This window comes from Equus przewalskii, chromosome 21 (genome assembly GCF_037783145.1).
Source record: "Equus przewalskii isolate Varuska chromosome 21, EquPr2, whole genome shotgun sequence".
Classification (NCBI taxonomy): domain Eukaryota; kingdom Metazoa; phylum Chordata; class Mammalia; order Perissodactyla; family Equidae; genus Equus; species Equus przewalskii.
This window is the reverse complement of record NC_091851.1, coordinates 38,263,101-38,277,422: the sequence shown is the minus strand read 5'-3', so window position 1 is coordinate 38,277,422 and position 14,322 is coordinate 38,263,101. Positions and strand designations below refer to the sequence as shown.

The following is a 14,322-nucleotide window of genomic DNA, read 5'->3' as shown; positions in this document are numbered from 1 at the left end:
GAGGGCCAGGGTGAGTCCCCTGGGCCCCCAGTTTGCGAGCTCCGCCTGGGCGGACAGAGCAGCCAGAGAAGGAGCCGCTCACAGCCTGATCCTGAGTCAGGATCTGAGGGTCGGGTGGTGGCCAAGACCCAGTGCCAGCGGCTCCGAGGGCCTGCGGAGAAGGCTCCTGTCATCTGGTCCTCCTCCTCCCCACCTCGGGATGAGCTCCCCGCACCCCGCCCGCCCGCCCGCTCCAGCTGGCTGGGGGGTGGAAGGGGGCTGGGCGGGGACTGAGGTCGCCTTTCCCACATGGGACACAGCTGTGGATGTGTTTGCCAGGCGGATCCTAATTTCTCTCTCCCATTCCCCGTGGCCATGCAATACCAGGAAGTAAGTGACTCTTTCTGAGCCCTGGGTTATCCCCAAAGGCCTGCCCTCAGCCGCCGGTTCACACCCCGCCCACCCCCCATGCTTCCACGAGCATTGCTTTGTATCTCTGCCACGTCCCTTTATGACCAACTTTCGGATGAGGAAACTGAGGCTCAGAGAGGGAAAATGTCTGGCCCAGGGCCCCACAGCGAGCATGCAGAGGAGCTGGACTCAAACCCAGGCCTCGCACGCTTGACCACGGGGCCTCGCCGCCTGTCTTCCTGCTGGAACCCAGCCCATCCTCCAGTGCTGGCCCCACTGCTTCCTCCCGGTTTATTTAACTAGCCACCAGGCCCTAGGCCAGGGCTGGGCACTCAGAAATGAATAGATAGGTTAGTCTCAGGCTCCCCGTAGTGTTTGTTGAATGAATATTTCACCAACTCCTTGGGAATCTCATTTTCCCCAAAGTCGTGGGGGATGTGGGGCCCCTGGCCACATCCGGTCTGTCTCAGCCCTGGCATCTCATTTCTCTGACCACGGGTCTGCCTGCTCCCAGATGCCTACTCCAGGATGGCCCCCAAGCTCTCTGCACATCCATGCACAAAGTGAACTCAGCAGCTCCTCCCAACTGCTCCCGCCTCCTAGACGTCCCCACCAGCTGCCGATGGCCAAAGCCTTGAGCCTGAGCATTGTCCCCAATGCCTCCACATCCACACCCTCGGCCCAGCTGGTCACCGAGGCCAGGGAGTCTCGTCCTCAGTGTCCTGCAGACCCATCTGCCCCTCGCCTCTGCCCTGAGTGGCTGTGCTTCCTCCTCACCAGCTGCTCCACCTTGGTGCTCCCTCGTCCCCAAATCCAGCTTCCCACAGTTACTGTTTGCTGGGCCATCAGATGCAGGGCCTCTTCACCTTCAGAAGGAAACCCAAGCACCTTGGCCAGCCTTCCAGCCCTGCCTGGTCCAGCGACCTCTCTCCGTGCCCTGTATGTTCCAGCCAGCCTGAACCACTCTCCCTTCTCCCATACGCTATGTTCCCACTTGCCTCTGAGCCTTTGCACAGGCTGTTCCTCCTGCCTGGAATGCTCTTCCCCTCCCAGCCCCACTTCTTGTCTCACCACTGCCCAAATGCCCTTCAGGACCCAACTTAGGAGACACGGGCTTCTTAAACCTTCTTTGACCCCCAAAGTCTGGTTTAGTACCCCCTGGAGTCCTACGTGTGTGAGTCAGGCTACAGCTGCAGGAACCAGAAACTGGTCCAGGTATTTTATGCAGAAAGGGTGGAATACAGGGAATTGGAAGAAAATCACTAGAAGGGCGGGAAGGGCTCCGAAACAAGGAGCAGAACTGGCCCATATGGGAGCTGCCCCTCGGCCGGTCGGGATGGTGGGGCATCAGCAGGCCGCGCGGGAGCTGGTGGCTTGGAGAACAGGCCACCCAGCAGCTCTCTGGAGACAGGAGCCCCCCTCCCCAGACCTCCAAACTGGTCACCAGGCATGTACGTTGCTGTAAGAAAATGCAGTGTGTGGCCATGTTTATCAGCAGAAAGAGGGCCACAGCAAAAACCAGACGGCCTCCACTCTCTGAATCTCCCGGGCGGGCATGTGATCGCGGAACCTAAGAGCACACAGAACCGTCGCTGCAAAGGAGGCTGGGAAATGTGGCTCGCAGCCGTCCAGTCTCTGTGGCCTCTGGCTGGAAGGAGACTTCAACGCACATGGGTGTCGAGTGCCGGTGACACTCAGGTGACGTCGCAGGGTCCCCCGCCACGGGCCCCCACTCGCCTCTGGGACGCGTGCTCTGCTTGCTTGTCTGTCTTTCCTCCCAGACGGTGACTGCTTCAAGGGAAGAGAGGGTGTCCTGGGTACCCCGCCACCAGCATTTGTTGGGCACTTACTATGCTCTGAGCACTAGGCTTGTTTACACACTTACACGCTTGTTTACACACTTACAAGCCAACAGGTAGGAATTCTTGCCATCCCTGTGTTATACATGAAGAGGAGGCCCAGAGAGTGAAGGACTTTTCCCAAGGTCAACCAGCCGGTGAGCATCAGAGATGAGATTACAAAGGAAATCTGTGTGACTTCAAGCTCCGAACACCCGGCGCTATGAGAGGTGGCTTTGTCTTCTCACAGGCATCCGGAAAAGGCGCGGAAATGCTGTGCCGTGAACAAATGAATACACGAGTGCTCTTTCTGTTGGGACACCCGGTGGCCCCATCTCAGCTGCCTGCATCCCTCTGGGCCTGGGTTCCTCTCCAAGGTCAGGGCCTGAGGAATAAAGGAAACTCCTTGCTCTGCACTGGGACTCCTGGGGGTCTGTAGGCGGCTTCTAGGCCTGATGACCACCGCCCTCTTAAAATTGCTGACGTTTCATGTCTATGTGCAATTTTCTAGAGATATAGTTCATTGCTTTCATTAAACTTTCAAATTCCAAAAACTTGATAAATTGCTGCATCAAAGAGGGATGAGGGATATTTCTGCCATCTTGACCTCGGTGCAGGTCAAGACATTGCGTGCGTTCACGGCTGCATCCAGGCTCTCACTTGCCCATCCAACCACTCACTCCTCCATCCACCCATCCACCCGTTCATCAACGCATCCATCCAGTCTCCAAGCCACCCATCCACCCGTTCATTCATCCATCCTTCTCATCCGCTCTCTCATCTATCCATCCATCACCCATCCGTACACTCAGGAAATCACCAATCCATCTATCCATTTATCCCTTTATGCATTTTCTCATCTAGCCATCTATTAATTCATCCATTTCATTTATTATTCTATTTACTCATTTAATTATATGTTATCCATTCATTCCTCCATCAATAATTCACAATATTAAACCGTGAGTTATCCGCATCCTCTGCCTCATAATTTGTCATCCATCACCATTTCTGTATTCACCCACCCCTCCATCATCCATCCACCCATTTATCCACTAATTTCTTTATTCATCCATCCGTCCATCCATGCATTATTTCATTTGTTCATCATGTCCCTCATGGATTCGTCTAGGCTTTGGTTTACCTGTCTCTTCATGCATTTCATCCATCCGTAAACATCCATCCGCCCATGTACCCAGTCATTAAATCTTCCATCCGACCGTCCGCCCATTCATTCATCAGGTCATCACTCATCCTTCCTCCCATTAACTTCTGCATCCACCCATTCAGCTCCCTGTACCAGGACCAAGACATGAATCACCGTGGGCTCCTCCCTCGAGCAGCGCGCAGGCTGGTGATGGGAACAGAGTTACAACTCAAGGTGGAAAATATTAAGAGGTCGAAGGGAGCTCCAGGCAGGCGCCTTCACAGGAACAGACGCAGGTCCACCTGGGGCTTCGGAGAAGCCTCCTCGGAGGAAGTGGCATCCAAACCAGGAATCAGAAAGACAGGAAGACACTAAACAGGCTCCCTTAGATCTCGCAGAGGGTGACTCAGAGCACCCATCCACTGAGATGCTCGCGGAGCTTGTTAAGACATTGAAGGCTCTGAGAAGTCCTGCAGCAAACGCTCCATTCTTACACACAGTAACTCCCGAACTCTTGGGCCCGTGGAACCCTTTTCCCCATGTCACTGCTCTCAATGTCCCAGAGAATCTGTGTCCTTCAGACCCTATTTGGGAAACGCTAACCTGGTGTAAATTCGTTGTTTCCACAAACAAGAAAACAAAGTTCCACAGCCTGCCCTCAAAAGTTTTTCCATCTGGAGGTAAGACGTGACACATGATACATGCCCAGGACTCTCTTGCTTTGTGTGTGTGAGGAAAATTTGCTCTGAGCTAACATCTGTTGCCAATCTTCCTCTTTTTTTTTTTTTGGCTTGAGGAAGATTAGCCCTGAGCTAACATCTGCGTGACTCTTCCTCTATTTCGCATGTGGGACGCCACCGTAGCACAGCTTGACGCGTGGTGTGCGTCTGTGTCTGGGATCCGAACCCGAGACTCAGGCCAGGGAGGCGGAGGGCGCTGGACTTCACCACCACGCCATGGGGCGGCCCCGGGACTCTCTTTTAATCCCCAGAGCTGAGCATGGAGCCTGGCACACAGTAGGGGTTCAATGAGCATTTGTCAAAAGAACATTGTCATCTTCGAAGGAGGCTCTGCAAGATGACCGCTGGGCCTTAAGCACTCCTGCTCCCCGGCGACCCCTGTGTGACCTCAGCCAATCCACAGCTCTCGCCTCGGTTTTTCCATCTGGGAAATGGGCAGTAACATCGCGCAGGAAGCCCATGCCTCACTCAGCTTTGGTTGCGGGCCGTCTCGGGATGTAGCTCTGTCCCCTCGCCCCTCCCCAGCCCGGCCAGCTGCCTTTCCAGCCGGGGATGAGACCCAGAGGCCTTGGGGCCATGGAGCCTTCGGGCTGAGGCCGAGACCTGGAAACCGCCTGTGTAACCAGCCGGCCGGGGCAGGACTGGAAATTCCCCGGGACGGTCGCTGATGGAGCGGGTCCTCCCTCCGCCTCCTCCTTTCCCCGCCGCCCGCGCTCGCTCAGCTCCCGCAGCCTCTCCAGAGGAGTCGGACTGGTTTGGGGGGGTGGGGGGGCGCCAGCTCCCTTCCTGCCATGCCCGGGCCCAGGCCGCATGGCCCACTGGGCGTGCAAGCTGTGCCGTTCCAGAACACAGGGCCGGATGCCCACGCCAGATAAAGGGGCCACTAAGCGCGTCCTCAGCCCAAGCCCAACCCTTGTGCAGTTCAGGTCTCTGACCCCCAGAGACAGCCACCGGGATGAGCGGATATGCTCATCTGATGGGGCCACGGGGCCTCCGGAGCGTCCAGGGGCCGTTGTCCCAGCCAGTCTTCGGGCTCCTCGCTGCCACGAGGCTGCAGCCTGCCCGTCCCCCACAGGGGCTCGTCTCCACCCTCCCGCCAGTCAGGCATCTATTAGGCGCTTCCTGTGTGCGCAGCCTTGTGCGGGGTGCTGGGGACACGGAGACGAATAAGGCAAAGTCCTTGCCACACGGAGCTCACGGCCTGCTGGGAGGGGGCGGACGCCTGAGAAGATAACGGGCGTGATGACAGGATGAATCTCGAAATCCTCGCGCCAAGGGAAAGAAGCGGACAAGGGAGGACGTGCTATATGATTCCACTTGGAGAAACTTCTGGAAAACGTAGACTGAGTTACAGCAATAGAGAGCATGGAGGAGGCCGGGCGGGAAGGGCGGCGACAAAAGGACACAGGGAAACCTCGGGAGTGGAAAGTGATGGGTATGCTCACAGTCTTGGTTGTGCTGGTGGCTTCATGAGCGCATCCATGTGTCAAAACTCACCAAAGTGCACACTAGAACACGTGCCGTGTCTGTTGTACCTCAATAAAGCTGTAAAAGAGGAGATAATTGTGAGGCGACGTGATCAGCCTGGCGATGGTGAAACTCAGGACAGGCACAGAAGGATTGGGAGGGCAGTCAGGGAGGGCTTCCTGGAGAAGGGGGCTATGGAGCAAAGTTCTGAAAGTGAGAATGAGTCCCACAAGGAAAGAAGAAAAGAGAGTAGTGTTAAGTTCCAGGAGGCCTGAGTTCAAATCCTGGCTCCTCTGCTTATGGGCTGTGTGGCTTTGGGTAAGACACTTGATCTCTCTGAGACTCAGTTTCCTCATCTGTAAAATGGATGCCATGATAGCATTTATCTCACAGGGCTGGTGAGAGATTTAAATAACAGAAAGCACTTGGCCTGGCACCCAATGGTCACGGCTTCTACAAAAGCCCTGAGGCAGGAAAAGGCAGCGACCTGGAACAACGGTGAGGAAGTCTGAGTGGCCACAGCACAAAGAGGGAAGGAGAGGCCTCGGGCCAGGGCTGCAGGCTGTCTGGGTCGTGGTGAGGGCTGGACTGTCCCCTGAGGCCGGGGGAGCCAGGGACGGGATAGAAGCAGGGAACTCTCATCCTCGAGGCTATCCTTTTATCAAGGTCACTCTGATTACACACATAAAAAAAAATCAGAGTTGGGAAACTGAGGCCTGAGTGGAGAACGACTGGGCCATGGTCCTGTGGAACCCAGAGCTTGAAGGGGCGTCGTCTCTCATTCATGCAGACCCCTCTGCAGCCCCGTAAGCAGATGAGAGGCTGTTACCTGCAGCTGCTTGCATGCCTCCAGTGACGGGGAACTCACTAGCTCAGCTGTGGGGCAGTCCTTCCTGCAGGACCCAGCTAGGAGAGGCCGTCCAAATTGGTCCCTCTGGCCTTGCCCAGACCCCGGCTGCTCCCCCAGCCAGAGTCACACGGGGAGGAGCCCAGTGGACAGAGGAGGAAGTGGGAAGAGATGGGAGCTACAACAGAGACTCCCAAGGTGCTGCCGTCAGCTCCCTGCCATGGAGCCTGGGACATACCGTCCCCTTCTCTGGCCTCAGTCTCCCCATCCGTGAATGGGGGATGCTCGTTGCCCCACAGGCTCCTTCCAGCTCTTAGAAGTACGTTTGGCCCTGCTGCGGGGCCCAGCGGGGCTGGGGCGGGCACAGGGAGTTCACCAGTCCGGCCCGTCCACTCCCCTTGGGGGGCCGGGGTCGACCTCGGGGCAGGCAGGCCAGGCCCTGTCTGTCTGGGGATAAAGGCAGGCGCCCCAGGGTGCAGCCAGCTTAATAACAGGCTCGAGCATCCAGGGGGTTTGAACCCGGGAGACTAGGTTCAAACAGAAATTGGGCGGCCCACGTTCCTGTCTGTCGCTGGGCCCATGGTTCCCACACCCACCGCGCCAGCCCCCACTCTCTTCCAACCATTCACCCCCAGGGAGCCTCCATCTGTGTGCCGACCACATGCCAAGCTTCCTACTGTCCACGGAGCAAGAGCCACACTCCTGACCCTGGCCCACGACGGCGGCCCCACCGTACCTGACCTGGTCTCCTACCCTCTCTCCTCATTCACTCCTCTCCCTGGGGCCTCCCTGACGCTCTGCAAACAGGCCAAACTGGTGCTGCCTCAGGGCCTTTGCACTTGCTGTTCCTCCTGCCCAGGACGCTCTTCCTCCAGATCTTGCCACGGTGGCTCATCCTCAGGCCTCAGCGCAAGGTCGCCTTCTCAGAGGGTCCTCCCCGACCCCCTCCTGCGGCTCGCTCTCTCATCATCCTGCCTTACTTCCCCACCAAAGGCTTCACTGGGATGTCTCGCACCTGGGCTCGGCGTCCGCCTCTCCCTGCACTTGGAGCTTTGGACGGCAGAGGCCAGTACTGGCCCTGCGCTGGCTCTGATGTCGCCAGGCCCAGGCCGGCCACAGTCTGGTTCCCGCCTGTGCACGTAGGTGAAGCAAACAGGTGAAATGGATGCTGCAGATTTCGAGCCCATGTGGGAGGCTGTCAGCACTCCCTCTGTGTAGACCCTCTCGCCTCCACGTGGACAGGCCGGAGGGGCCCCAGACGGGTGTGCAGATTCACCGTGCCCCTGTGCACACCGCATGCACACACACACATGCACGCACGCACACACCACACCCCACGCCCCCGCCCCGTCCTCCACACCAGTCCCTGACACCCAAACGTCTCCGCTTTCCCTCCTCTCGCCGGGCGCCAGCTGGCCCCGTGCGACTTCTCCCCCGCCTGCCACCGGCCCCGGGCAAGTCAAGGATGAAGAAGGGCCCAGGGTGGGCTGGCAGGGTGCCACATGAACGTGGCCCCCAGGGCCCTCGCCCCCCGTGTGCAGCCAGACACCTGTGTAATGAGTGTCATTACTGGGGACCCACGGGAAGGCCCCGGCTCGCCCCAGCCACCCAGGCTGCTAGCAATGCTGGGGACGGGCTGCGGGCAGCGGCGGGGAGGGGTGGCAGGGACATCTCTGCTCTCCGTGGCCCCAAAGCTCAGCCCCAGGTTTCTGGGTCAGCAAAGATGGCTCCCGTCTTGCACACGGACTCCCAAACCTCAGACCCTGTCACCGTCCAGGCTGGGCTCAAGAGGAGACGAAGAAGGAGAAACACCTATTGAGTGCCTACTGTATGCCCACTTGTGCTAAGAGCTGGTATTGACACGTCCCGCTTCAGACACCACCTTGTCCACTCACCGTCATCTGATTGCTTATTGTCTGTCTCCCCAATTTGAGCACAAGCATACAGAACATGTATTGAGTACCTACTGTGCACCAGACTCTGTGCTAAACACATTACTCACTCACATGTCCTTACAACAACCCCACGAGGTGGGTACTATAATTGTTCCATTTTACAGATAAGGCTCAGAGAGGTAAAGCAACTCGCCCAAAGTCACACAGTGGATAAGTGGTGGACCAGGAGCTAACGCAGCCCATCCGGCTCCAGAGACCATGTTCTTCTCTGCTGCATAACATCTCTTCCGTCAAAGCAGGAGATTTTTGTCACCACTGTGCCCCTAGAGCCCAGTCTAGTGCCTGGCACATAGTAGGTGCACAAAAAAATAGTGACTGAATGAATGAGTGGATGAAAAAATGATCTCACTGTTCTGACAGTATCTTTCCAAGTGGAATTTACAGATGAGGAAACCAAGGCTCAGAGAGGTGAAGTGACTTACCCTGGGTCACACAGTGAAGGCGTCACAGAACTGAGATTTGAACCCCAGGGGTCTTTTGTAAAAGCGAGAGTGGGAGCTCACGGCCCTCTGCCCTCCCTGTCATGTCCCTGATCCCCCTCTGGGCTGCCCCCACCTCTGAATCACGGGGCCCAGGAGGGCGAACATGTGCCCATCTTGGCATCCACCTGGGCCTGGCACACAGTAGGCCTTCAGAATGAAATTCCATCTCCTCCCCTTGGCTCTGAGGCCTCCCAGGATGGGGATCCTGACAGTGTCACCCATCGCCTCTCCCCCTCTTGAGTCCCGAGTAATGATGAATTTCCCAAACATACCCTACTCTCGCTCTTACCTCAGGGCCTCCCTGCAAGCTGTTCCCTCTCCCAGCAGCACTCTTCCTGCACCTCTGCCCCAACCTCAGCCCAGAGGGCACCTCCTCTGCCAAGAAGCCCGCAGCTCTCGGGGCTGCGGGGATGACCTGACCGCCCCTGCTGACCCATGGGCCGTCCATTCCCCGCCCCAGGTTCTTCCTTGCCTCTTCTTTGGGGCAGCCGTGCTGAACTGTCCATCCACCCGCTCGGTCCCACCCGCCTGCCACCGACCCTCAGGGTGAACTCAACCTGGGTGAGAGTTAGCTCATCTGGCAGATGGGGAGAGAGTTTGATTGTCACGGTGAGTGACAGCTCACTGTCCGTCAATCCGGGTCACGTTGGTCCCCTCCCTACTCACATCCTCCCAGTGGCACTGGCCACAATCCCTGCATGCTCTGACAGCTCCAGCATCACCTCCTGTGACTTTCACTCCCTCGGCGTACCAGGCAGCTGGCCTCCTTGAATTTCCTGGAACACCCCAAGCCCAAACCTACCCCAGGGCCTTTGCCCTTGCTGTTCTCCCTGCTGGAAATCCTTCCCAGGGTCCTTTCCTTCTGTTCCTTGGATGTCTCTCCATGTCACCTCCTCCAGGAAGCCCTCCCTGAGTGATGCAGCTCCCAGACACCCCTGTTTATTCTTGTCACAGCACCTCTCCCTGGCAGAGAACGTCTTATCCGTTCCCATGTCTGCTCAGGGCTCTCCTGTCTCCTCCACCAGGATCCAGGTAGAGACCCTGCTCGCTGGTGTGCCCCTGGAGTCTGGTATACAGCAGGCGCTCAACAGCAGTTGGGGACTGGGGGGAAGATCATCAAAGCACTGCCCCACCCCCAGCCCGGAGTCCGGAGGCTGGGATCCAGGCGGCCCCATGCCCGCCGGTGGGGGGGCCTCCGAGCCCCCACGCCCATCTGGTTCCCAGCCCATAAAAACCGCAGCCCTCACTTGCCCCAGGGGTGGGGCAAAGGGTGCCGGGGGTGGGGCAAAGGGTGCCGGGGGCGGCCACCAGGTGGGGGACTTGTGGACGGGGACGGTCAGCGTGCAGCCACTCTGTGTGTCCAGAGGTACTTACAGCCCAGTGCAGCCTCCCAGCCGCCCCGGAGGTCAGGACCCCCGTGTCACCTCTGCCATCGCCCCAGCTCAGCAGCGCAGCCTCGGGACCCAGGCTAACAGCCAGAGAAAAGCAGAGTCAGGACTCGAACCTGCGTGGCCGGAGCCGAGCTTGCCTGCCTGCTGCCCGCGCTGGTGCCGAGCGGTCCCAAGACAGACCCGACTCAGAGCTTGGGCGGGGTACTCAGCACCCCCCCGTGCTCGGTTCCCCAGCTATGAAACAGCCCACACGGCCCCTCCCTTGTGGGGTTGTCGAGGGGATGGAAGATCATCCAAGGGCGCCTAGAGCTGCTGGGATTCAAGGCTGCCCCGCGCAGCTGCAGGCCCCGTTCCCCCCTCTGAGCCTCAGTTTCCCCATCACTGTGAGACAGCGCCTCACGGGCAGTAAGTGCTTAACAAGTAGGTCTGCGGCCCCAGAGGGCAGCCCGGCTCAGCAGGACCTCTTCTAGGTCACTGGGGCAAAGGTCCGGAGGTCGCAGGCAGCCGGCCGGGGGAGGACATTCTGGGGCTGGGGGAGGGCGCCGGAGCGGACGCTCAGGAGGCTGCAGGAGGCCAGGGTGACTCACCCGCCAGCGGGCTGGGGGCTGGGCCGCGGCCCCCCACGCGCCCCTCTGGGCCCTGCCTTGTGCCCAAAAGTGCTGTGTCATGCTCTGTCATGTGGCTCCGGGTCATTAATACCCGAGTTCTGGGAAGCTTGGGCCCAGTTCCCGGAAGGGGTCAGGCAGTTCAGTAAACACATTGGCTGGTTGGTCGTCACAGCTGAGCCGGGCGGGCCTGCAGCTCGGGAGGCAGGAGGCGGGGACGGCGGCCAGCGGGGGCACAGGAACCGCCCCTGGCCTTGCGCGGGGCTGACACCTCCGGGGCAGCTGGCCCAGGCTCTATAGACAAAAGGGGAAACTGAGGCTCAGAGAAGGCAAGACGCTTGCCAGAGGTCACACAGGGGGTCCAGGGTTCAAACCCTGACATCGGACTGGTCACCCAGTGCTCGCAGCGTCTCTCGGACTGATGGGCGGATGCCCTGCGTCCTCCTGACCTGGACTCCGAGGCCCGTCGCTGGGTGATGGGACACGAGTGGAGCGTCTGCGAAGGAGGCAGGTTGGGAAGCACCTCGGGCCGCCCCTGCGGCAGGTCCCACAGTAGTAATGCCGCCAGCCAGCACTTCTGAGCACCTACTGTGTGCAGGGCACTGCTTGAGGCCTCCCACTAACCCACTCACTTACTAACAGCGCCTTCACACAAGTGGCCACACCCAGCGTCCCTAAAGCGACGGCCAAGCGCCCCCCTCGGACCCCTGCACGGCCCCACCGGGTGGCCGCTGTCCTCACCCCGCTTCTCAGATAAGGACATGGAGGTGGCAGAGCAAGCAGCTGTGTCGTTGGTGGTTGCAGAAAGCGCACTGGAGTCACCTGGACCCGGGGATTCCAACCTCGGCTTCTCCCCTCCGGCTGTGTGATCTCATGCAAGTGATTCCACCTCTCAGAGCCTCAGTTTCTCCCTCCGACAAATGGGGAGGACTATGGTGCTCAGGTCACAGGCCTGGTGGGAGCACATGAGGAGCATTACAGAGCAGTGCTTAGTGCAAGGACTTTGGGTTCCAGGAGGTCTGGATTCCAATACCACTCTGCCACTTCCTGGCTATGTGACGTTAGCCGTGTTGCTTAACCTCTCTGGGCCTCCTCTGTGCCCTCTGTACAATGGGCATCATGATAACACCTCCCTCATGCAACTAACGGGAGGAATGAATGAGCTGACGCCCCCGAAGCCATCCGTGCAGGGCTGGGCGTCCTGTGGGCCTCCATGCAGGCAACTCATTCTCATATTTCACCAAAGATGACTGCACAGGCCTGAGGGGAAAGGGCGCCTGGTGGTGGACAGAGGACGAGGCAGCCCTTCTTTAGCACGAGCCCCTGGAACAGAGGTCAGCCGCATTCTCCACGCTCCCTGCCCTCCGGCCTGGCGGTGCCCCCATGGGCCTCATCTCTCCTTGCGGCGGCCTCCACCAGCCCCAGCCCCGTGGTCCAAACTCCCACCGCATTGTTCCCGCCTTCACACATCTTCACGCGCAGGGCCCGCCGCCTGGCCTGCCCCCGCTCACCCTAGACCGGCTGCCTGGTCTACATTTCCCCCATCCTTTGCCACTCGGATTCAAAACCACCTCCTCCAGGGAGCCTGCCCTGATCCTCCCAGGAAAGCGAACTCTCCCGGACTGGCTAACCTTCCCTCACGCCTTTCCATCCTTACACATCAGCTATTTTTGCACGTCACCTCAAATTTTGGCTGCTGCCAGGTGGCAGATTTGCAAGGGACATTTGGAACCAGAACTTCATTGCCTCTAAAATACTTAAAGAAACCTGCTAAACCGAAATTAATAAATCGTTCATTAATCCACCTAAACTTCACACACCAGTATTCAATTTCTAATTTAGCGTTTAGGAAATGATCTGCAAACGAGAACGCTCCTGGTTGGGCAAGTAGTCCCTGGCGTCCGCAGAGACTGCCAAGAACCCAAGTCGGGGGTAAAATAAAGGAGCTGTGTTGGCAAACCATTCGGAAGTGTAGTTATTAATATTGTTAAAGTCCTTTTGTGACTTTTTCCAGCCCTGCTTTAGGTCTGGCCTCTTGGTTTATTTCCCAGCATCCTCCCCGCCATTATCGCGTCTCCTCTTCTCTCTGGGTCCCCTCTCTTCTTCCCTCCCTCCACTGTAACCACAGGCTCCCCTGTTCCCCCCCTCGCCCGCGATCTCACTGCCACACCTCCCGGACACCCTCTCGTCTCTGTCAGAATCCCACCCTCCTCTGCAGCCTGCCCAGGCCCCACCTCCCTCCCGGTGCCCCCCCACCACCACCTGCAAGATGACAGGGCTGCCTGGAACAGAGGTGTCAAAGTCCCGGCCCGCGGGCCAGATCTGGCCTGTGTATTTATAGCTCTGCACCAACACGTCAAAATCAATCCAGGTTTACAGCTTCTCACGACAAACTGGCAGTCCGGGCCTTCCCGCGTGGTGGCGTTGGGCTGAAACTGAGTAGCGCCCACCCTCTGGCAGGAGCCTGCCCCTCACCAGCCGCTCCACCCCGGGGTGGCGGGGGGGGGGGGGTCGGGCGGCGAGTTTGCATTCCTCCTGGAGGCACAGACGTCCCCAGGCTTCCTGCAGCCTCAGCACCACTTCTGGAAACATCTTAGTGGGATCCCCCGATCTGGCTGAAGTGAGGGACCCCTGCCCGCTTGTCCTGTCCTCACCCCCACTTCACCCACCCACCCCTCGCCATCAAGGTACGTCCTCTGGACACTTCAGTTCTTTGAAGCACAGTTTGAAAAACCGCATCCCCTGGGGCCAGGTTGTGACCACACTGGGTTCTGAGACCCCCCACCGCCCCGAGACGGACTCAAGTGACATCTCGGAGGAAAAACCTTCTGAGGTGGCCCCGAAACCAGGTCCCTCTCAGTAAAAGGCAGCGCCTTCGCCCCCACCCTAGCTCGGGCCAGAGCCCGGGTCACCCTCAGCTCGCCCCTCCGTCTCTCTCCCTCTCCAGGTCCAGTCCAGCAAAGCCTGCTGACTTCCCCTTCAAACTAGACCCAGAACCCAGCCCTGTCTGCCACTCCGTGTCTCCCATCCTGGGACCCTGCGGCCACTCTCCCCACGGCAGCCAGCGGGATCCTGTTACACCAGTAGTTCCCAACTGGGGGCGACTTTGCGCCCCAGGGTGAATTTGGCAGTGTCCGCGGATATTTTTAGTGGTCACAACTTGTAGGGGGAGGGGTGCTGCTGGCGTCCAGTGGGAGGAGGACAGAGATGCCGCTCAGCCCCTGGGGATGCACAGGGCGGCCCCCACAGAGACTCCTCTGGCCAGATGTCCGCAGCGCCACAGCTGTGTGCCCGAACCCGGGTCAGACCCTGTCCCTCCCTCACTCAGACCCTCCAGGGGCCCCCACCTCACTTGCAGTAGAGTCCAAACTCCTCCTCCTGGGCCCCCAGGGCCCGGGTGATCTGCCCCCCAGCCTCGCCCTCGCTCACTCAGCCAGCTTGCTCTCCTTGCCCTTCCCCA

General features: G+C 59.0%; 1 long non-coding RNA gene across 1 annotated transcript; it reads right to left on the bottom strand.

The window, feature by feature from the left end:
• Positions 1 to 3,099: 3,099 nt before the first annotated feature.
• On the bottom strand, positions 3,100 to 11,156 carry LOC103542626 (uncharacterized). Its single transcript, XR_542737.2, has 3 exons — positions 10,845 to 11,156; positions 10,241 to 10,334; positions 3,100 to 5,660 (listed from the first exon to the last, which is right to left on the bottom strand). It is a non-coding gene; the product is annotated as an uncharacterized lncRNA (long non-coding RNA).
• Positions 11,157 to 14,322: the final 3,166 nt, after the last annotated feature.